Raw genomic sequence first — 22,668 nt, forward strand, 5'->3', positions numbered from 1 at the left:
GAGTGGAAGTGCAACCACCCGAGATGGGTAAGAATGTAGAAGGAGGTGGGTATGAGGAATCTGAGAACTCAGTGTTGTACAAGTTTTGTGTGATGTTTATTAAGCATTCAAATCAAGAGGTTGACTAGGCAGTTGGGACGTCATCAACCTAGAGTACAGTGGAGAGATATGGACCAGAAATATAATTCAGACATCATTAGCATCTAGATGGCATTTAAACATGAATCTGGGGGCCGACGCCGTGGCTCACTAGATTAATCCTCCACCTACAATGCCAGCATCCCATATGGTTCCGGGTTCTAGTCCAGGTTGCTCCTCTTCCAGTCCAGTTTTCTGCTGTGGCTCGGGAGGGCAGTGGAGGATGGCCCAAGTGCTTGGGTCCCTGCACCCGCACGGGAGACCAGGAGGAAGAACCTGGCTTCTGGCTTCGGATCGGCGCAGCGCTGGCTGTGGCAGCCATTTGGGGAGTGAACCAACAGAAGGAAGACCTTTCTCTCTCTCTCTCTCTCTCTCACTGTCTATAACTACCTCTCAAATAAAAAAAAAAAAACATGAATCTGATATCAGCTAGGGAGCAAATGTGGAAGAAAACAGGAATATTTAGGGACATACTCTCCTTTACTGAGTTTGGGGAGTGAGATGGGGCCATCTAAGGAGACAAAGAAATGTGAAAGGAAAACTAGGGAAGTATAGGATCTTGCTTCAAGGAATAAGGAGTGATTAACAGTGTCGAATGCTAGTGAAATATTGATTAAGACAAGGACTGAGAATTGAGTATTAAGATTCATAATGGGGCCAGAGCTATGACTTAACAGGTAAAGCCACCGAATGCAGTGCTGGCATCCCCTATGGGTACTGGTTTGAGTCCCAGCTGTTCCATTTCCACTTCAGCTCTCTGCTGTGGCCTGGGGGGTGGAACAGTGGAAGATGGCCCAGGTCCTTGGGCCCCTGCACCCATGTGAGAGACCTGGAAGAAGCTCCTGGCACCTGGCTTCAGATCAGCAAACTTCCAGCCTTTGCAGCCATCTGGGGAGTGAACCAGCAGATGGAAAACCTCTCTCTCTGCCTCTTTCTCTGCATCTCTGTAACTCTGTCTTTCAAACAAATGAATAAATCTTTAAAAAAAAAGATTCACAATGTGTGTGACCCAAGTACTTGGGCCCTCACTACCCATGTGGGAAACCAGGATGGAGTTTCCACTCCTGGTTTTGGACTGGCCGAACCTTGGCTGTTGTGGCCTTTTGGGGAATGGACTACTGGATGGAAGGTCTGTCTCTGTCTTTCTCTCCCTCTCTCTCTTTTCTCTCCTTTGAAATAAATAAACATTAAAAAATAATGACCAGTATTTGTTGAGTGAATTAACCATTAAATTTTAGTTGTATTTCACACTTAACCTCTGAGCTCCTGCGTCATGTATTAAAACCATTGGGGTGAGGGTGATTTCTCTCCATGGACTTATAAGAATCCTTACCAATTAGTAAGTGACCACTATAGATGAAACTCTGGTCTTTGTTTTAGGATTGCAGATCCTAAAACAAAAATAAATTCAATAAATCACCCTTGCAAAGAGTTTTTCATAATTGCAGAGATGGACTAATGAATGGGCATTTAAAATGTCCTAGGACAAAAGGAGCAATAACATTGAGAAAAGTTAGTGAAAGTGTTGGAGTGCCAGGCAGATCTTGGGGTGAGGGCAATGGGAATAGGTGGAGGTGTAGGCTTCTCAGAGGCCCTATCTCCATACCTTATTTAAAGGCCTCACCCAGGTGAAGGCAGATGGAGATAGCACACTGCAGAGAAGCATGGAGCCAGTTATGTGGGTGAGAGCAGACATCCTGTAAATGGATACATTTATTCCTTCCTTGCTTTAGGGGGTGTGAACCCACTCTCCTACCTCCATGCCTCACATCTCCTCTAACTTTAGTCTAGGTTTTTCATTTCTGGTCTATTTTTTCTTTCTTTTTTTAAAAGATGTTTTATTCTTTTCTAATATATATTTTTATTTATATAAGAAGGAAAAATTTCATGTATTTCATATATACAGACTTAAGAGCCTAGTGATACTTTCTACCTTACCCTCCTTCCTCCCCAACTCCCACCCTCCCTCCTCCTACCTTTCTTGTTTCTTTTAATTTTTACAGTGATATACTTTCAGTTTATTTATTTATTTGCTTGTTTTAAGCTTTATTTATTTATTTGAAAGAGTTACATAGAGAGAGATGGAGAGGCAGAGACAGAGAGAGAGAGAGAGAGAGGTCTTCCCTCCACTGGCTCACTCACCAATGTGCTGCAACAGCTGGAGCTGTGCCGACCCAAAGCCAGGAGCCAGGAGCTTCTTCCAGGTCTCCCACGCAGGTGCAGGGGCCCAAGCACTTGGGCCATCTTCTACTACTTTCCCAGGCCATAGCAGAGAGCTGGTTCAGAAGTGGAGCAGCCAGGATTCAAACCGGCGTCCATATGGGATATCGGCACTGCAGGCGGCGGCCTTATCCACTACACCACAGTGCTGGCCCCCAGTTTATTTTAAAATCATAAGCTTAACCCTCCACTAAGTATTTAACAGACAGTAAGAAAAAGAAATATTGTTCCTCAACAGTAAAGACAAGGGCTGTAAACAATAATCAAACCTCAGAATATCAGGCTCATTCATACACATTACATTTTTTGTACTATATTAGTTATACAGATCATGAAAAACATATATTTGTCTCTTTGGGACTTGCTTACTTCACTAACTGAAATGGTTTCTAGTTACATCCATTTTGTTGCAGAAGACAAGATTTCATTCCTTTTTACGACCGACTAGTATTTTATAGTGTGTGTGTGTGTGTGTGTGTGTACTGCATTTTCTTCTGCTCCTTCCTTATTTGCTGTGGACCCCTGCCTTCAGTATAGGGTTTTTTTTTTTTTTTCTGATTTCTTATACAGAAAGTTACTTATTGGTTTAACTGTGATTTCATGTTCAGTACTAGGTGGCGCTTGCCCAGATTTCATTCCCTCTCTCTTCCTGTCCTCCACTCTAGAGGGGCCTCAGACACAGCCTCCCTCTTTTCCCCTCCACAGCTTCCTCAGAGCCTTACTCTCTAGCAAAGCTTGGCTACCTAAAGTTTCCTAAATTTCCTATCACGGTTAATGCCTCTGAACACCTCCTATGCTTGAGTTTCCTCTCCAGCACATCCTCCCTTTCTCTGGTAACTTAAACTCACATTTCCTTTACAAGGCCTCTTGTGCATCACCTGGACTGTAATAGCCAATTAAAATAATCCAAGTTAGGCTCCAGTAACAAAATCAAAATCTGTGTGACTCAGCAAGGCAGAAGTTTATTTCTTTCATTTACAAGATCCTACAGAGGTCTATGAAGCAATCAGGTGATGCTGTGTCTTTTGCGAGGCACAGCATTTCAGGAACGTTTGATCATGTAGGAACTCCCATCAACAATGGAAGCAGGTTCTCATGGAGGAAGGCAAAGACAACGACGTGGGGCAGGTAAAGAGATCATTAAAATTGTACAACAGATATTCAGTGCTTCTGCCTGGAAGTCATACTTGTCACTTCTGATTATATTTCATTAGCATGTGTCCATGCATGTATTCAGTGAGGAATATGCCCTGAAGGAAAGGAGAACCAGAAATCTAGTGACCATTAGTAAAGTCTACTTTGTGGGATAAACTAGTAGCATAGTATTAGTGAGGACAGCAGTAAACTATTTACTTGAGAAGCACTTTAATTTCTTTCTGCCTTTGTTTCTTCAGCACTTATTTTAAAGTGCCATTGTAGGAGTTACAGTACCTAGAGCAGTACCTGGCACAAATTAAGTCATCAAAAAAATCATTATCACTTTTTACCATGAACACTTCCTTGAACTGACTGCCTTATGTCTTAACTTTGCCAAAATAAATGTTTCTATGCTTTTTCTCTTTCCTATTTGCAACATAAATGGTTGCCTTTAACTTACAATTTATTATTTCATTAGATTCAATCATAAGTTATTTCAAACCTCAAATTTTGTTTGTTCAACATAATATTCCTAAATTGAGCACAGTGTATGCCACATAGTAGCCAGCCAATATATGTCGCATGTGTGAAAGATAAATGAACAAAAAAATGAGCTTGTGGTTGAAATGGTGTGCACTGGAGAATAATATTTAGGCTGACAAGTGACACATCATTTTTTTTCTGAAACCCTATTCCTTGTTGATATAGTCATTCCAAAATTGTTTGTGTAATATATTGAAAGAATGGAAGCATCCTTTGCCTCAACGTTTCCATGATTACAGATATGTATTCTTGGTTCATTAACTTAATTATGCTTATATTATTAAGGATACTCCAAAAACTAGCAATTTCAGGGCCACTTTGAAACTTTTAAAAAATATAATTTCAGGCCCTACCAAGACTTACTCAATCAGAATCTGCATCTCAGTAAGTTACATGGTAATTCATATGTGCACTAAAATTTGATCACAGTGTTCTACGACACTTAATGCAATTGCAGAATGAACTTATGTGTTTCTGCATTTGTGTGGCTATGAATTAGGGAATGAGAGCGTGCAGCTGTCCTAAATTTGTTTTTGGCTGACTTTGTTCATTCTGGTGGATTTATTATTGAAGAAAAAAACTTGCTTCTAATAGATCTTATATTAGCAAAATACGTTTACTGTTTGGAAAATCATGGATTTAGAAATGCTTTGGGAAATTAAAAGGTTTGCCAGTAGTTTAATTGGTGTTAATTTGTTCATTATTTTTTTAATCACTGAACATAAAAGGAATACCTGAGATAGGGAGATAGGAAGGACCTCCTTTATGGAAGTAACAGGTGGCTTTGCCAGATGGTTTCATGAAATGTAATGTTAAGCTGTACTTTGTAAATTACTTACCTGAATGTTGTAGAAGACTTTAAATGGGTTCCTGTGTAAATTAGCTGATCCTTAAAATTGCAGATTTTCTATAGGTACTATAAAAAAGACAAGGATGCTGGATTTCATATCCTGGGTAAAGACCTTAAGAACATTGAAAAAAATTGCCAAAGGTGCATTTGCTACTGCAAGCACCTTTCATGTAATCGATCAATGGTGATGCTTGAAGTCTGCCATGATTCAAGGTAGAGAAAAGCCATGCCACCAGGAGTTCACACCTGAGGGGGAGCAACAGGAATGCAGTCATGAAGTGATTTGGTGCTGCTTAAAAGTGGCTGTTTCAGGAACCATCAATGACAAGTGTTTCTTAGGAAGTCAGATTTTATGACTTACCTTGATAGTGTGGAAGCTGCTATCCCTCATAACGAGCAATACATTTCAGCATAGTAGTCAATGTTAGTGCAGGGTTATCGGGGCAATTTCCTTTCTATGCAAAAAGCAGGGAATTTCTCACAACTTCAGGATACTTTTGGCTATAGGAGCCAGTGCAAGACAGTGATAGGGTTGCGACTAAATGCAATAGCTTTTTAACAGCACACTGTCTGATCATCACCAGGTTAAACGTGGTTCTCAAAATTACTGTCTTGCTCCTAGGAGCTGTATATTCACAAATTAAAAACATTCATTAAAGATTTATTGGATAATAGTTTCATAAGTGATAAACATTCAATATTAGCTATCAAATGAAAAATACATGCTGATTATTATCATATTTTTGTTGCTTCCTTAGCATTTTCTAGAAAATGTATCAAACATAACAGAAACATATTTGCCACTAGAATAATACTGCTTCCTCTTAGCAATCAAAACAGTTTGCACAGCAATTTTAACTTGTTTTGATGGATTAATTGCTACTTAACAAAGATTTCTTGCATAGTTATTTTGTTATAATGAACAATATAAGGAAAATATCTTCATTCTATGATAAAGATCAGGAATTAATGACAAAGTAACTACATGGAGCTATTTCTGACCTAACGTTTCATACTCATGTGACTACCAGAAATATTTCTGTACTGTTTTGTCAAGGACATGGTGCTAAATACATACAATTTTTTAATTAAATAAAATGTTCGCATATAGTACTTTATATTCATTGTCATATCCCTATAGCTACTGATCTTTCACAGTGCCTCAAAAACAAAACTTGTACTTTTCCTTTGTTGGTAAATAAACAGCATAGCACTTGAATGAATTTTAAAACTGACAGGTAAGCTTCAATGTCACTTGCTTATTTAAGAACTAAGTGTCAATGGTAAGTAAATGAAAAACACAGAATAGCTTAGACAATCTTGAAAAATAACAAAGTTTTAGAACATTCACTTTCCAATTTGAATATTTACTATGGAAATACAGACATCAAGATGGTGTAGTACCAGCATAAAGACATGCATATAGAAAAATAGAAAAGAATTGAGAGTAAAACATATTATTTATGATAAAATTGGCATTCCACAACAATGCCAAAACAAGAAAATAGGAAAAACAATAATCTTTTCAACAAATGGTGCTGGGATGATTTAAAAAGATGTAGTTAGATCCTTATCTCATACTATCCATGGCAATTAACTAAAACTGTATCAGACATGGGTGTAAGAACTAAAAAAAAAAATTTGAAACAAAACATTAGAGAAAAAAATGTTTGAGAACTTGGGTTAGGCAAGATTTCTTACATATCACAACAAAAGTATGATTTATGAAAGGAAAAAATGATAAATTGTACATCATCAAATTTCAAAAACACAATTATGAAAATGAAAAGATAAATCACAGAAGGGAAGAAAAATGTTTGCAACTCACACCTAGTAAAATAAGTGTATTCAGAAAACAAACACCTCTTACACCTCAATAACAAAAATAAAAAAAAATTAAGGGGCCAGTGCTGTGGTGTAGCAGGTAAGGCCGTCTCCTGCAGTGCCGGCATCCCATGTAGGTGCTGGTTCACGTCCTGGCTGCTTCACTTCCAATCCAGCTCTTTGCTATGGTCTGGGAAAGCAGTGGAAGATGGCCCAGGTCCTTGGGCCCCTGAGCCTGCGTGGGAGACCTGGAAGAAGCTCCTAGCTCCTGTCTGCAAATCTGCATAGCTCCAGCTGTTGCGGCCATCTGGGAAGTGAACCAGCCGATGGAAGACCTCTCTGCCTCTGCCTCTCTGTAATTCTGCCTTTCAAACAGGTAAATAAATCTTAAAAAATTAAATAAAAAATTAAATATGGGCAAAATATTTGGATAGACATTTTATCAAAGAAGATATGAGTGGATAATTGGCAATGAAAAGATACTCCACATCATCAGTCAGTAGGGAAATGCAGATAAAAATTACAGTACAAACTATTTCATACCTATCAGATTACTATAATAAAAAAAACCCTACAAATGTTGGCAAGGATGTGGAAAAATCCAGAAATCTCCTACATTTCTGTTGTAAATGCCAAACTATATGATCATGTTGAAAAACAGTTTTGTAGCTTTTTAATAAAATTAAAATAAATTTAAAATACATTCTAGCAATTTCATTCCTTCATATATGTTGAAGATAAATGAAAGCATTAAGTGTACATTTTTAAAAGGCAAGCAAGGGGCCGGCGCCGTGGCTCACTTGGTTAATCTTCCGCCTGCGGCGCTGGCATCCCATATGGGTGCAGGGTTCTAGTCCCGGTTGCTCCTCTTCCAGTCCAGCTCTCTGCTGTGGCTCGGGAGGGCAGTGGAGGATGGGCCAAGTGCTTGGGCCCCTGTACCTGCATGGGAGACCAGGAAGAAGTACCTGGCTCCTGGCTTTGGAACAGTATAGCTCCGGCTATAGTGGCCATTTGGGGGGTGAACCAACGGAAGGAAGATCTTTCTCTCTGTCTCTCTCTCTCTCTCTCTCTGTCTAACTCTATCTGTCAAATTAAAAAAAAGGCAAGCAAATGTTCATTGCATGATTATTCATAATAGCAAAAACGTGTGTGATTCTATGTATACAAAATGTCTAGCAAGAGTCAATCTATAGAATCACAAAGTAGATTACTGTTTGCTTAGGGCATGAAATATGTAGTAGACAGAGATTAACAGTTCATGGATATGAAGGATATTATTTATGTGATGAAATGTTCTAAAATTGGATTACAATGATAGTTGTAAACATCAGCAAAGTGTACATTTAAAATGGGTGAATTACACAGTATGTAAATCCATAAATATGTTGAAAAAAAGATGTGAGTGATTAAAATGAGTAAAATCTGGGTCTGTGTATCATTCTTTTTTCCACAGTAGCTTACAACAACAAACATTGAGTATTTTGTTTTCATTGATCTGTTGGATTGTTGTAGTCGCCTTGCTTCAGGTTTCAGGTCCAATTCAGGTTTCGCTTACGCTTTTCCTTCTGGGGCCCAGGCTGAAGGAGCAGTGGCTGCCTGAGCCAAGCTCTTCTGAAGGAAGAGTGCAGGACCACAAGCAGCCACGCTGGCTAGGCAGGACCATGTACAGGGTCCAATGAGGTATTGTTGAAAAACCCTCTTTCTAGGGAAAACCTGGTCCTACGCTTCACATTTATTTCACCTGGAAAACCACGCTCATTCTGCAAATTCCCTAAGCTGACTGGACCTGTAGGGCCTGGAGGACGCTGACACTGCTGTCATGGGCTGCTTCGTCTTTTTGCACAACGCTTAGCCTTAAACAGCATTTCTTCCAGCTGTGATCACTGAGAATGGCTCAGTTGTGTTTGCAGCAGTTTGACTTCACCTGTCTTTATCCGCAGGGTGAGCACCATTTCCTAGTTATGAGTATCTTCTTCAATTTTAATTATTTTTGTTTAACTAAACTTCTGTTTTTCTGAAATATCCTCTTAGATTTTGCTTTTTGTGGTGAAAGAAGAAATAAACAAAGCTTCAGCTCAGAGGTTGCTTATATCATGTCTGCTCACATTCCACTGGGCGAAGCAAGTCACAGGCCCCGGTTCAACATTAAGGGGTGAGGTAGGAAGTCTAACTGTTCCTTCAGACGAGAGGAGGAGGGAGCACTGAATGCCACTTGTTATTTATTTGAATTAACATGCAGTGTTTGTACATTTTTATGAAGCACAAACACATCTATCAAGACTACAGTGATAAAATCATGTAATTAACATTTCCATTTCCTTATTATTTCTTAATGTTTGGGTCCTTCAAGTGTTTCTCTTCGTCACCTTTATACAATGTATCAGAGGTTTTTGCAATGAGTTACTGCACTGTGTAGAGCACTAGAACTTACTCCTTCTGTGTTCTAGTACCTGTTATCCTGCTCCCTATATTCACCCACTCCCACCACCCTTCCAAGCTTCTAGCAACCGCTGTTTTGTGTGTGTAAAAAGCCTTTTTTATTTCCCACATACAAAAAAGAAATTCAGTATTTTTCTGTATCTGACAATTTCAGTTAACATAACGTACTCTCAATTCTATCCAATTTGACACAAATGATAGGATTTCATATTTTATGGCAGAATAATATACCATTGTGTATATACACTACATTTTCTTAATCTGTTCTTCCATTGTGGACATCTTGGTTGATCCTATTATCTTGATTATTATGAATGGTGCTACACTAAAAACATGAGTGTAGGTCTCTTTGATGTGCCAATTTCATTTCTGGAGTTCTCCCATTCCACAATTTCTCCATTTTATTTGCACTGTTCAACAACACTGTCTCTGAAATATTATTACTGAATAATTTTGTTTGTGATTTGGTTTTGATCTTTCTTTGTGGCAGGGGACTGAAAATACTGCTTCTAGTTATCTATCTTCCCTGGATTCCTGATTTTTCTTCTTGGGCCTATTGATGTGGTACATTAATTAACTGATTTTTGAATGTTGAACAAGCCTTGCATACATGGAAAAAGTCCAGCTTGGTCATGGTATATCATTGTGTTTATACATTGCTACCTTTGACTTGCTAATATTTTGTTAAATTTTTTCTATCTCTGTTCATGACAGAGTTTAGTCTGTAGTTTTCTTTCAATGTTTGTCTCTTTGGATTTTAGGGTATTGCATATTTTATAGATTTAACAAGGAAATATCTCCTCTGCTTCTATTGTTATAATTCCTTAAATGTATGGCCTGATCTATATGGGCCTGATGCTTTTTCTTTGTTTATGTTATTAATTGTTGATCCAATTTATTTAATAAGTATAGGTCTATTTATATTGTCTGTTTCCTTTTATGTAAGTTTTTGTCAGCTTATAGGAATTTGTCCATTTCATATATGTTATCAAATTTGTGGTTATAGAGTTATTCATAGAATTCCTTTATTTTCCTTTTAATGTCTGTGAGTTCTACAGTAAGGTCACCTTTTTTATCTGGCGTATTAATACTTTGAATCCTCTCTATTTTTTTCTTTTTTCTTTTTATCAATCTTGAGCAAATCAGTGTTTGGTTTTGTTGATATTTTCTATTGACTTCCTAACTTAATTAATTTCTGTTCTAATTTTGTTTCATTTTTTTCTTCTTACTTTGGATTTAATTTGGTCCTTTTCTAGTTTCCTAAGATATGTCACAGATTATTGATTTTAGATTTTTTTCTTCTTTTTCTCATATAAACATTAAAAGCCCTCTTAGGACTGCTTTTTGCCATTCTGTAAATTCTAATAACTTGTGATTTTGTATAGTTCAAAATACTTTAATGTTTCTCTTGCTATTTCTTCCTCAGTTCATGTGTTACTTGGAAGTGTATTACATAATCTGCAAGTCTTTTTTTATTTTACCAGTTATCTTATTTTCTAATTTTATTCCCCTTTGGTATTAGAGTAGATATTTTATAATTTCTATTGTTGTAAATTTTCAAGGGGAATTTTATGATCATTGTAGCTTTGTGAAGATTGCATATATGCCTGAGAAAACTGTGTATTTATATAGTCTGCTGTTTCTGGATAAAGTAGTCTATATGAATCTATTTATGTAGTTGAATAATGGTGTCATTGACTTGGACCATGATCTCACTTATTTTTTGCCTCTTGGATCTATCCATTTCTGATAGAGGGGTATTGATATCTTAAACTATATTAGTAGATGCAACTATTTCTCCCTGCAGTTTTATACACACACACACACACACACACACATAAATAAGAAGAGATATGCAGGAAGATCTCCTCATCTACTGATTTATACCCCAAATGAATACAGTATCTGGGGTTGGGTCAGGCCAAAGCCAGGAACTGGGAACTTAATCTGGGTCTCTGACATGGGTGGCAGAGACTCAAATATTTGAGTCATTACCTGCTGCCTCTCAGGACATATATTAGCAGGAAAGTGGAATCAGAGCCTGGACACTCTAATACATGGTGTGACCATTCCAAGCGGTATCTTAATTACTATGCCAAACACCTGCCCCTACACTTTTGTTTTTATTAGCACTAATGTATATATTTTTCTTTTATCCATTTCCTTTTAATCTTTTTTTTAATATTTAAAGTTGGTTTCCCATGGAAAGTATATAGTTAGGTCGCGGTTTTCGGGCCACTCTGATGATCTCTGTCTTTTAGTTGATTCACTTGGACCACTGGCTTTCAAAGTGATTATGGATATAGTTGGATTACTATATGCCATATTTGTTATAGTTTTCTAATTGTTGCCTTGTTCTCTGTTTTTGTTTTCATCTTCAATGAAGAAGATATGATATTTTTATTAAAAATATTTTTCTGATTTTCTAAATGAATATTAATACTTTTGTAATTGAAATTAAAAATAAAACAAAACAAAACAAAAAAACAGGGGCTGGCACTGTGGCTCAGTGGGTTAATGCCCTGTCCTGAATCGCCGGTATCCCATATAGGTGTTGGTTCAAGTCCTGGCTGCTCCACTTCTGATCCAGCTCTCTGCTATGGCCTGGGAAAGCAGTGGAGGATGGCCCAAGTCCTTGGGCCCCTGCAACCACATTGGAGACCCAGAGGAAGCTCCTGGCTCCTGGCTTCGGATCGGCTCAGCTCCAACTGTTGCTGCTATTTAGGGAGTGAACCAGCAGGTGGAAGATCTCTCTCTCTCTCTCTCTCTCTCTCTCTCAGACTCTGTCTTTACCTCACTCTGTAACTCTATCTTTAAAATAAAATAAATCTTAAAAAGAAAAACTTAAACTGTAGTTCAGTGGTGGCCTCTACTGCACATCATCATGTTCCCAAATCTGTATATATTAAATGCACAAAGTTGTAAAATAAAAAGTTAATCTCAGCTCATATGAAGCACATTGCTTATCACATTGCTCTCTAGTCTTTTTAAACTTGTGATTCTTATTCATATGTAATATTTTCAACCTCATTAAGAAAGACTACCAAAGAGTATAATGCCAAAGAAAATAAAATCACAATGGATTTCATTTGTTAGAAAATACATCTGTCTAGAAATGTTATTGAAATGTCTATTAAACAATGAAATTAATATGACCTTTCATATAAAAATTAAATTCATCTTTTAAAAAATTACATATTCTATTACTGTAGTCAAAAATTTCACACTTGAACATGTATTACTTTATCAAGAATTCCATTAGCTATTTTTGTTAATATAACAAAAATTGCCCACTTGCATATTCAGATAAGTGTAATATAATCAGCAAAGCAAAGGGAGCTCAGATATTTTTAAATAAATATTTTTTGTAAAAGAGATACAAGTAATTTTCCTCCATTCATATAGAGTTAAATGAATTCCTTAATAACATTAAAAATAACATTTTCACTTAAATTTCTTCCATTTTTGTGTCTTATTAGTGAGCAGATTTTTAATGTCATGAAGAAAGCTCATTAGGAAAACCTTGTGTCATATAATTAAAAAATGCTTCCCCTCCAGCTGTTTTGCTCAGCAATGATACAGGGAATGGTATCTTTTATAGACACTGCAGCAGAAATGGAAATGAAAGATTCTGATCTTTTATTACAGCGTTCATGACTTGGAAGAACTTCATTTATTTTAGGTAAAGAACACATGGAGCATTGCCTATTTTCAATAATCTGAGAGTGACTGAGTCACCTTTCCATTTATAAGGACTATTGTACTTTTCTTCCACAAAAAAATCAGTGGCTCTTTGCTAGTGATTTGAATCCAAGTCACTAGGCACAGACATACACATGCACAACTATACTACCACAGTGATGGGTGAACATATTCGTAAAGAGCACTTCCCTCATGTGTGAATACTTTCCTCTTTCTCCAGTGTGTACACATATTCTTCAAAACTAAGAAATCATCCAAAAAGTGACACTTATAATGTAAATGTTTTACAGATTAGGATCTACCTTGTTTAATGTTTAAATGTGGAGAAAATGGCTTAAGATATGTTTGATATTAAATAAATTGTGTGAGCGCAATGGTACAGGCTGACACAACTTATGACTATATAAATTTAAGTTCATGTATAACTTCTGCATCTGTTTTTATGTTAAAAGGAAAAATCAGATTTTGTCACTTCTATCTTAGTCTCTAAGGTACATTTTAAAGCCATATGCAAGTGCCTAGAGTGCTATGTTCCCTCTCTGATTTGTTTTGACCATATGGAATTATGGATTCAAAAATTATGTAAGTTCACAAGGTGTTTGAATTACGCTGTGTCTTCACAGGCCAAGAAGGAACAAGTTATATAGCATGGGAAGCTTAGTCACTAGGATTCACCATTATCGCTCTAAACAATCGATATAAATTGCTGCATAATTACCCAGCCGTAATAATCTATTGATCATGAAAACAAGCTGTGGAGAACCAAAGCCATCCATCTTGCCTGCTGTGGCATGCTTTGTTAACCATGTGCAGACATGGATTTAAATGCTGGGGAATACAGAGCCCAGAAATACAGAAATATGGCTTGTTTCTACCCTGGTAATTTATGTGGCAACAATTAAAATGGGAGTTTTGAACAGAAATGCGTTATTTCAAAGGTCTGAACATATAAGGGGTGAGCCTGGCAGTACAGCTTTATAAGGGTCCAAATATCCAATTAATGCTGGTCAGACACACAGTCAATTAACACCTCTCCCAGCCAGACTCCCTTAAAAAGGAGAAAGAGGGAAAGAGAGAGAGAGAGAGGGAGAGAGAATGAATAACTGACTTTAGGGGTGTTGTGTTAGTGGGAAGACAATGTGTTGATGTTAAAAACAGCATGGAGGGAGAAATTCTAAGTGATATTAATAACTTGTGAAAATTATGTAATTTCAGAAGGCTAACACCTGGGAACAATTCAAAATTTATTTTTAGAATCAAATGTGTCAGACACATTTACACTAAACTGATTTTACTAACTCCTCAAAGATAGAAAACTTGGAACTATATGTTGGAGACCAAATCTCAAAATAATACTCATATACAATAGTTGGTTTAGAGCAAAATGCTTATTTTATTGGTAGCAATCTAACAAAAATATCAAATAGAAATAAAACAGAGCTTATTTCCTATACTACATTCATTTTAGTATAAACTGCAAAAGAGCAAGAATAAAATTCTATTATGTACCAGTTATTAGGATAATTCAACATAATGTTTAAAAGTTAGCATTTTCTATAAGCTCCTTTCAATCCCTGCTGTGACCAGTGTGGAAAGACCATGCAGTGGTGAGGATAAATGTAATCTGTATGTGTTTCTCTGCTAAAAAAAAATTAAAACTAATTTTGTGCAAAAAGAAACTACATAATTCATTTTGTACTAGATTTTTGAGAAAAAAATCTTAAGTTCACACACAAAGTCTCCAAAGTCATGGAGCTTGTAATAAAACAGATTACTTAAGTAGGGTAAATATGGTTAACTAAGGATGACTTTTTAGCACAGTAAACTAACTCTGCTAAAACTAATTCTTTTATGTAATTTTTTTTTTTTTTTTGACAGGCAGAGTGGACAGTGAGAGAGAGAGACAGAGAGAAAGGTCTCACTGGGATTAAACATGACAATAGGTCTGATCTGATTTCATCATCATTTAAAAAAAATCATCTATTATTTTTCACTTTATGTTTCTGTGTGGGGGCAAACTGTTGAAATCCTTACTTAATGTATACTAAGCTGATCTTCTGTATATTAAGATAATCGAAAATGAATCTTGATGTGAATGGAAGGGGAGAGGGAGTGGGAAAGGGGAGGGTTGTGGGTGGGAGGGACGGTATGGGGGGGAAGCCATTGTAATCCATAAATCGTACTTTGGAAATTTATATTCATTAAATAAAAGTTAAAAAAAAAAAAAAAAAAGAAAGGTCTTCCTTTGCCGTTGGTTCACCCTCCAATGGCCGCCGCGGCCGGTGCGCTGTGGCCAGCGCACCACGCTGATCCGATGGCAGGAGCCAGGTGCTTCTCCTGGTCTCCCATGGGCTGCAGGGCCCAAGCACTTGGGCCATCCTCCACTGCACTCCCTGGCCACAGCAGAGAGCTGGCCTGGAAGAGGGGCAACCGGGACAGAATCTGGTGCCCCGACCGGGACTAGAACCCAGTGTGCCAGTGCCGCAAGGCGGAGGATTAGCCTAGTGAGCCGCGGTGCCGGCCTAATTCTTTTATGTAATTTTAAAGATTTATTTATTTGAAAGGCAGAGTGACGGAGAGAGGGAGAGAGAGATCAATCTTCCATCCACTGGTTCATTCCTCAAGTGGCAACAACATTTGTAGTTTGTCTAAGCTGGAGCCAGGAGCCAGTGTCCCACATGGGTGGCAGGGACCTAATTCCTTGGGCCATTCTCTGCTGCTTTCCCAGGTCCAATAGCAGGGAGCTGGATAGAAGTAGAGCTGCTGGGACTTTGAACCAGCACTTTGATGTGGAATGTAAGAGTCACAAGTGGGGCTTAGACCACTGCACTACAACACTGACCCCAATTCATATTCTTTTAAGATCAAAGGATTTATATTTTGTGTATGACATGATTTAAAAGGAGATTTCAAGATGTTGTTTAATCTATAGGTAAATTGAAATGATTGTTAGTAACTTCATAAAAGATAAAATGGACCTCTTTGAAATAGCAACCAAATTAGATTATTATATATATATATATATATATATATATATTTGGTAGGCAGAGTGGACAGTGAGAGAGAGACAGAAAGGTCTTCCTTTCCCGTTGGTTCACTCCCTAATGGCCACTGCTGCCGGCGCACCGCGCAGATCCAAAGCTAGGAGCCAGGTGCTTCCCCTGGTCTCCCATGTGGGTGCAGAGCCCAAGTACTTGGGCCATCCTCCACTGCACTCCCGGGCCACAGCAGAGAGCTGGACTGGAAGAGGAGCAACTGGGACAGAATCTGGCACCCCAACCGGGACTAGAACCCCGGGGTGCTGGCACCGCAGGCGGAGGATTAGCCTACTGAGCCGCGGCGCTGGCCCCAAATTAGATTATTAAACATTCTTTATCAATATTTCATGAGGTTTGACACATCTACGTAAACTGCATTGGGACTTGGCAGATTGGCAGGATCATTAGGTCTTTTTGTGGAATAAGTGCTATGAAGAAGACAGCAATGGGGATAAAAAAATCTTAAACCAAAAAGCAAAATCTACGTGCAGTGAATATGAACAGGAAAGGCAGGTAATGCTACTCCAGGAAAATAGTTTACATTGAGAAGGAGTTTAATAGCAAATAATGGGATTGGGAGAATTTTATCTAGTAGATGGGGATGGACAATCTGACACAGTCAGGACAAGTATATTAATATCAGGAAATTATGACAGTAAGTAGCAGGGTTTCAATCAGAGAAAACTCTTAGGAAAAGAACTGTGGTAGATATTGCAATTTGGCCTGCTCAAAATCGATTCTCACTGCTTTTTAGTGTGTTTTCTTATACAGCAGAGGCTGGGGAGCTTAAAACTACATTTCACATATTTAAGGATAGAGTTTCCATTCTGTCAGTTGCCTTAATGTAAGACTTAAATTCAGAACTCAAACAAAAGTGAAGAGCAACTGAAGAACAAATGAAGCAAATGACTCTAATCAAAAATGGGCAAAACCTTTGAAGAGACATTTCTCCAAAGAATATATACAAATGGTGAGTAAGCACATGAAAGGATAAACATTACAAAAGGAAATTCAAGTAAAAACTGCAATGCAATGCCATTTCACATTCATTAGGGTGGCTACTATTGAAAAAAAAAAAAACAGAAAACAAATGGTGGTGAGGATATGGAGAAATTGGAACACTTGTACACTGTTGGTGGGAATATAAAATGGTACAGCAATGAGTAAAACAGTATGACAGGTCCTCAAAAAATTACAAACAGAATTACTGTATGATCCAGGAATTCTGCTTCTAGGTATTTTTTCAAAAAAGTTGAAAGCAGAGTTTTAAAGAAATATGCTTTTTTTGTGTACCAATGTTCATAGAAGCATTATTCAAAATAGCTAAAACACTAAAACAACCCAAATGTCTACCAATAGATGAATGAAAAAAATGCCATATTTACACAATCAAACATTTTTCAACATTAAAAAAGAAGGAAATTTTGGCTGTGGGGAGCAACTGAGACTAGACTAAGTTACTGGAACTAGGACTAATTCTATGCATCTGCTCTCCAACAATATGGCGCTGGGGAGGAGCAAACAACTACGCAGCTGCCTCAATCAGTTTGACTGATAAGCTGAAGGAGCTGATCCTGCTCCTGATTGGAGGAGAGCAGCGTGCTCGGCATGTGGGTAGCAGAGTTGGGATTGGTGGAAGAGGACTATAAAGGAGGAGAGAGACAACATGCACCAGGAACATCTGAGCAGCCCCCGAGAGAGCCAGCCGGCAGTGTGCCGCTCCTCTGCGAAAGCGGGGAAAGCGGTGGGGGGTGCCGCCCCTCCACGGAGGTGGAGGGGCCGGCAGCTAACCTGGGACAGCGTCGTTCCTCCGCGAGTGAGGGAACCGCAGCTAACCCGGGAAGGGCCGGACAAAAGAACAGCGCAGGGTCTAGTATCGTTCCTCCATGAATGGGGGAGCGACATTTGGCATTTGCTACAATGCAGCTGAACCTTTAGAATACACTAAGTGAAAAAGGCCAGTCATAAAAAAATACCATATTGATCCCATGTTTATGAGGTGCTTAGAATAGTCACAATCTTAAAAGACAGTTAAGTACCACAGTGGGTCACAAAAGCTTAGGGAAGAGAGATGGGCATGATTGTTTACTGAATATGGAGTTTCAGATTTTCAAGAAGAAACAAGTTAGAAAATGGATAGTGGTGATGGTTATAAAACAATGTTAATGTACTTAATTTCATTGACTATTAATATCATTGAATATTAAGTTAAAAACAATAAACTTGGTAAACCTTGTTATATGTATTTTACCTCCATTAAAAATAAAATTGGGGGGGAAATGTATGGAGGGTAATACAGCAGGAGGTACCTATTTTTTCTGGTGAAGATGGGAGCGAAAGTGCTTTGATCTTGAACTAGCAATTATCGTTATGGCTTACTGATTCATCAGGCAATTTCCTGATTATGACCATGGCAACAACATGCTGGGTGGCCCATTCCTGCATCATGATTTAAAAGGTTTTTCTGGAAGATCAATCTAAAATCTCTTTAGTTTATAAATAATTTTATAAGCCCTTTGATATCTCACAAAACAAATTATTTTCTGTTGACACATCTAGAGATTGTTTTCTTCTCTACAATTAAGCCCTAACAGAGTAATTGCTGGCTCCAGTGGTTGTAGGCCACAGACTCCCAAAGCAACAAAAATCTGTGATTGGTTAGCTCACTGGTGTGAACCAAAGGCAGTTAAGATTCTGCTAGCATCAAGGTGTTGATGACTTAAATAATGCTGATCATTGTGGGGAAAATAAGGATTGCAAAGATCATTATGTGTGTGTGGAGGGGAGCTTGGAATTTTACATCTGGTTCAGAGAACTTAATGAAGAGAATGATAAAATACGACTTAAAACTCCTTGCTTACGGCATGGTCAGATAATCAGAGTATTTTTGTGGTTGCCTGAAGAACTCTCTTCTGTTTTGTAGCTACTGAACTGACAAAACCAAAAAGCAAAACCAGAGTCCTATCCATAAAGTTTCTGAACTACAGGTAGGGTGGGTTCAGATTCATAGACTTCACAAGCATCTTATTTGAACATTTTTTGCAAAGAATGAGACCAGGAAAACTGAAACAGCAACATTTGGATATTTGACAGAGTCTTGTATCTCTGAGAACCTTAAAAGCCCAGATTTCACCAAATATTGCTAAAAGTATAAGCACATCTGTGTCCTGCTTTACACGACTGTTCTTCTTTTGCCTGAAGATTCTGAGAAGATGAAATCTGAGTGAATGAACTCACCGAGTGGATTGCTCAGGGTTCTTCCGAGAATCAGAATCATTAAGATTAGATAGACAGATGCTAGCTAGGTAGGTAGGCAGGTAGATAGATGAAAGAATTTATCAGGGGAATCAGCTCATTTGAAGAATGATAAGTAGTATGTCAGGATATCTGCACACACCAGAGACTCTAGGATTCCAGGAGTAGGCTTCACAACCAGGCAAGTCAATGGTATAATTCCACTTAAAGGTCAAAGTCTTGAGAAATCAAAACATGGAATTGCTGTTTTAAGTCCTGGAGTCTCACAGCTGGAGAGCCTAGAGTTCTAATGTCTAAGAGTAAAAGGAAGAAAGTGTCCCAGCTCCAGGAAAGAGAGAGAGGAAATTACCCCCCCACACCCCATTTTCACTTTTTTTGTGCCCCTAGTCAATTGGATGGTACCCATCCACATTAAGAGCAGATATTCATCCACTCTATTGATCAACTCAACTCACATACCAGTCTGGTCTGGAAACAGGAATCCTCTCAATCACACTTCAGCAGTCATCTAATATTTCTTAATCCAGTCAAACTGACACCTAAAATTCACAATCACACCGGGAGGTGCCAATTCTCTCCATGCCAAACACCCTAGAATTGCCTTCAACTCCATAACCAGAACAAAATCACAGCATGCTGGTGTGGAGGCAAATGACAAGCTAAATCTGAAGGGAGAAAACTACCCAACAACAAAATCATAGGATACTGCTCATTTGCACTGACAAAATCCTGGGATATGTGTGGGAATGGATTCTGACAGCGCCAAACCAGCAAGGGAGAAGTGAAATTTTACATAGAATTGAGTATTTTGTATTGGGTGCACTTGCCAGAGATTCTGGGTTCAATATGCTCCATTGGGAAGCTCAGAGTGTTTTCTAGAAATGTGGTTGCAAGGAAACTCAATGCTGAAGCTAGGATGCCAGGATTTTTTTGTGACACTCTGGAGAAATGGATGTAAAGATAAGGAAACATTCTGTTATATTTATCATGTTTAAATCACACATCTAAACCTAATTATGCCTCATATGGGAGTCCAGAGAATATTTTCTTTATTGAGGCAATAGTTTCATCAAAAACATCCTAGAGGTGGGCATTTGGTATTTTGCTTAAGAAAGCATGTGAGATGCCTATATCCCATGTCAAGTACCTGTGTTTGAGTCCTAAGGTCCACCCCTGTTTCAAACTTTCTGCTAATGTGTACCCTGGGAGGTAGTAGGTGATGACTTCAGTAGCTGGGTCTCTGCCACCCATGTGGGAGACCCAGACTGAGTTATAGCAGCAGTATATTTTTATTCTTTTAGAAAAAAATTATAATTTATTTGACATACTGAGAAGCTACAGTTGAATATAAGGTCTCTTTTCTGTTCTACATCCCACAGCCTGAAAGTGAGAATCGAAGCAACCTATGATAGTGCCACGAGCATATACTGTACATCTCCTAGTCTTCCTCTAAAAAAGGCTGGCAGTCACCTCTCAGGAAAATGAACCATTCAGCTCTATGGCTTTTTTTTTTTTTACTCAGGATCTAGGTAATGTTTCCTCCAGAGGACAGTGTGGTCTACTACTGAAGACTACAAGAGGAAGAGGCTTGTGGTGGATCAGGATATATAAAAAAAAGATTTTCTCTGGGTTTGTTTCACATAAGTCAATGTAGACCCTTTAGTAAACTTTCCTGTGGTTGTTTTCCTGGGTTTCATATGTATCCATAGTTACCAATATTTGCGCATTGGCTCCCTGACCCAATGGGTGAAGATTCTGAAAGGGCAAGAGGGAGCCTCTGTGCTTCGGGTGCTGCCAAAATAATGAGCCCAAAGCAATGTCACACTCCTGAAGGGGCTGCAAGATGAGCATTGCTGTCAAATGGTTGAAAATCAAGTGTTAATAATTCCTATTTTATCCCCCCAATTTTCCCCCATCCTCATTATGTTGTACATCCTCGTTACGCTCTCTTGTTTGACCAGTGATTAGATAGGTATTGAAAATGCTATAATTGAATTATCACAAACTTATTGAGAGTGTGATTCCAATAGAAGCTGCTGTTCCATATGGGGATTATTTTCTGAAGCCAGTCAGCATAGCTTCTGTTGCCTGAAAGAGCAACTGTCTTTTTTAAAAATATCCAAATAATAAGAGACTTCTGAAGCAGTTTCTTGTTAACTGGCACAGGCAGACAGTGAACTAAGGACTACATCTCTCTGGCTCTGTGTGATCATTTAGTTCAGGCATTGGCAAACTTCTGCAGAAGGCCAAATAGTAGATATTTTAGGCTTTGCAGACCACATATGCTCTCCGATGCATACTCTTTCCTTCCTTTTATTTAAACAATCATACAAAGTGAAAACCACTCTTAGCTTACAGGACGCATGAAAACAGGCTGAAGCCTAGATATAGCCTCCAGGTTTTGCTGACCCTTGATTCTGCTCCTGTGGAGCTTGGCCATCTCACCAGTCTGCCGAACATCCTGCTACTCCATTACTTTAATAGCACTACAATTATGGAACCTGTTGAACGTAAATAGTATTCCTGTGGATGTCTCAGAGAGATACTTTGATGTCACAGATGGAAGATAAATCCTGTGAAAGTTCAGTGACCTAAAACATACAGCCAATTTTTAGAAAGATGTTTTTAATTCTAGTGTTCTTATACAAGGAAAAATCTTCAGTGAGGAGACTTGGACACAGGGTCTAGAATGGAAGAATAATATGCATGTTTTGCAGATGCCTTTCTCTAGTATTGTCCTCAAATCCTTCCCTTGAAGGACTTTGCAGCTGGGACTGTAGAAGAGTGTCAAATGGCTCAGCTGCAAAGTGAGAAAGAAAGCAGTGGCCAGGGACTCTAGGGCTCCATGAAACAGGTCCCTGCAATATTGATTTTAAGCCTTTAAAACCAGTAAACCACTTTGGGTGTATGGTCTGACACTGAGATAGAAGCCAGTCAATTTTTCACTCTAATTTTCTTCCTCAGATTCTCAGAAAAAAATTACCTGTAGGTAATATAAAAATAGCTATGTTCCAAGGGAATTAAAAAAAAAGAAACATTCAAAGATAACTGAAAACTATGTAATTGTGTAATTGTGCAAGCAGAGATGATTTTTCTTCTTCATCTGTTATAAGAACAGTTTAAATTGGTTTGTGCATAATAAAAATTTAGCCTTTCATCAATACTTGGACAAATAAACTGCATTCTCACTGGGATATAGATTATTAAGAGACAATCAGACTGTGGTTTACTATGTCATGTAGTATGCTTTCTCTTTCAGAACTAATAAAACTAAGACTGCATGCTTTATTATGAAAAATCAGAACAAAGGCAGGGCTGGCTGTGTTTTTCTTATTTTAGAAAGACAAAGCTGGACAATGAATAACATATTAGGCATTTGACCTAACCATAAGAGATATGACTTTCCTGTGCTGGGTTGGCTTAACCTCATCTGTAAATGTGGTCTGTAGTGGTGACAAGTACTTGAACCTCTCTCTTTGATTCCATGACCTTTAGAAGAAACATATTTCATTGTATCTGTGG

Source organism: Oryctolagus cuniculus, chromosome 8 (assembly GCF_964237555.1).
Source record: "Oryctolagus cuniculus chromosome 8, mOryCun1.1, whole genome shotgun sequence".
Classification (NCBI taxonomy): Eukaryota; Metazoa; Chordata; class Mammalia; order Lagomorpha; family Leporidae; genus Oryctolagus; species Oryctolagus cuniculus.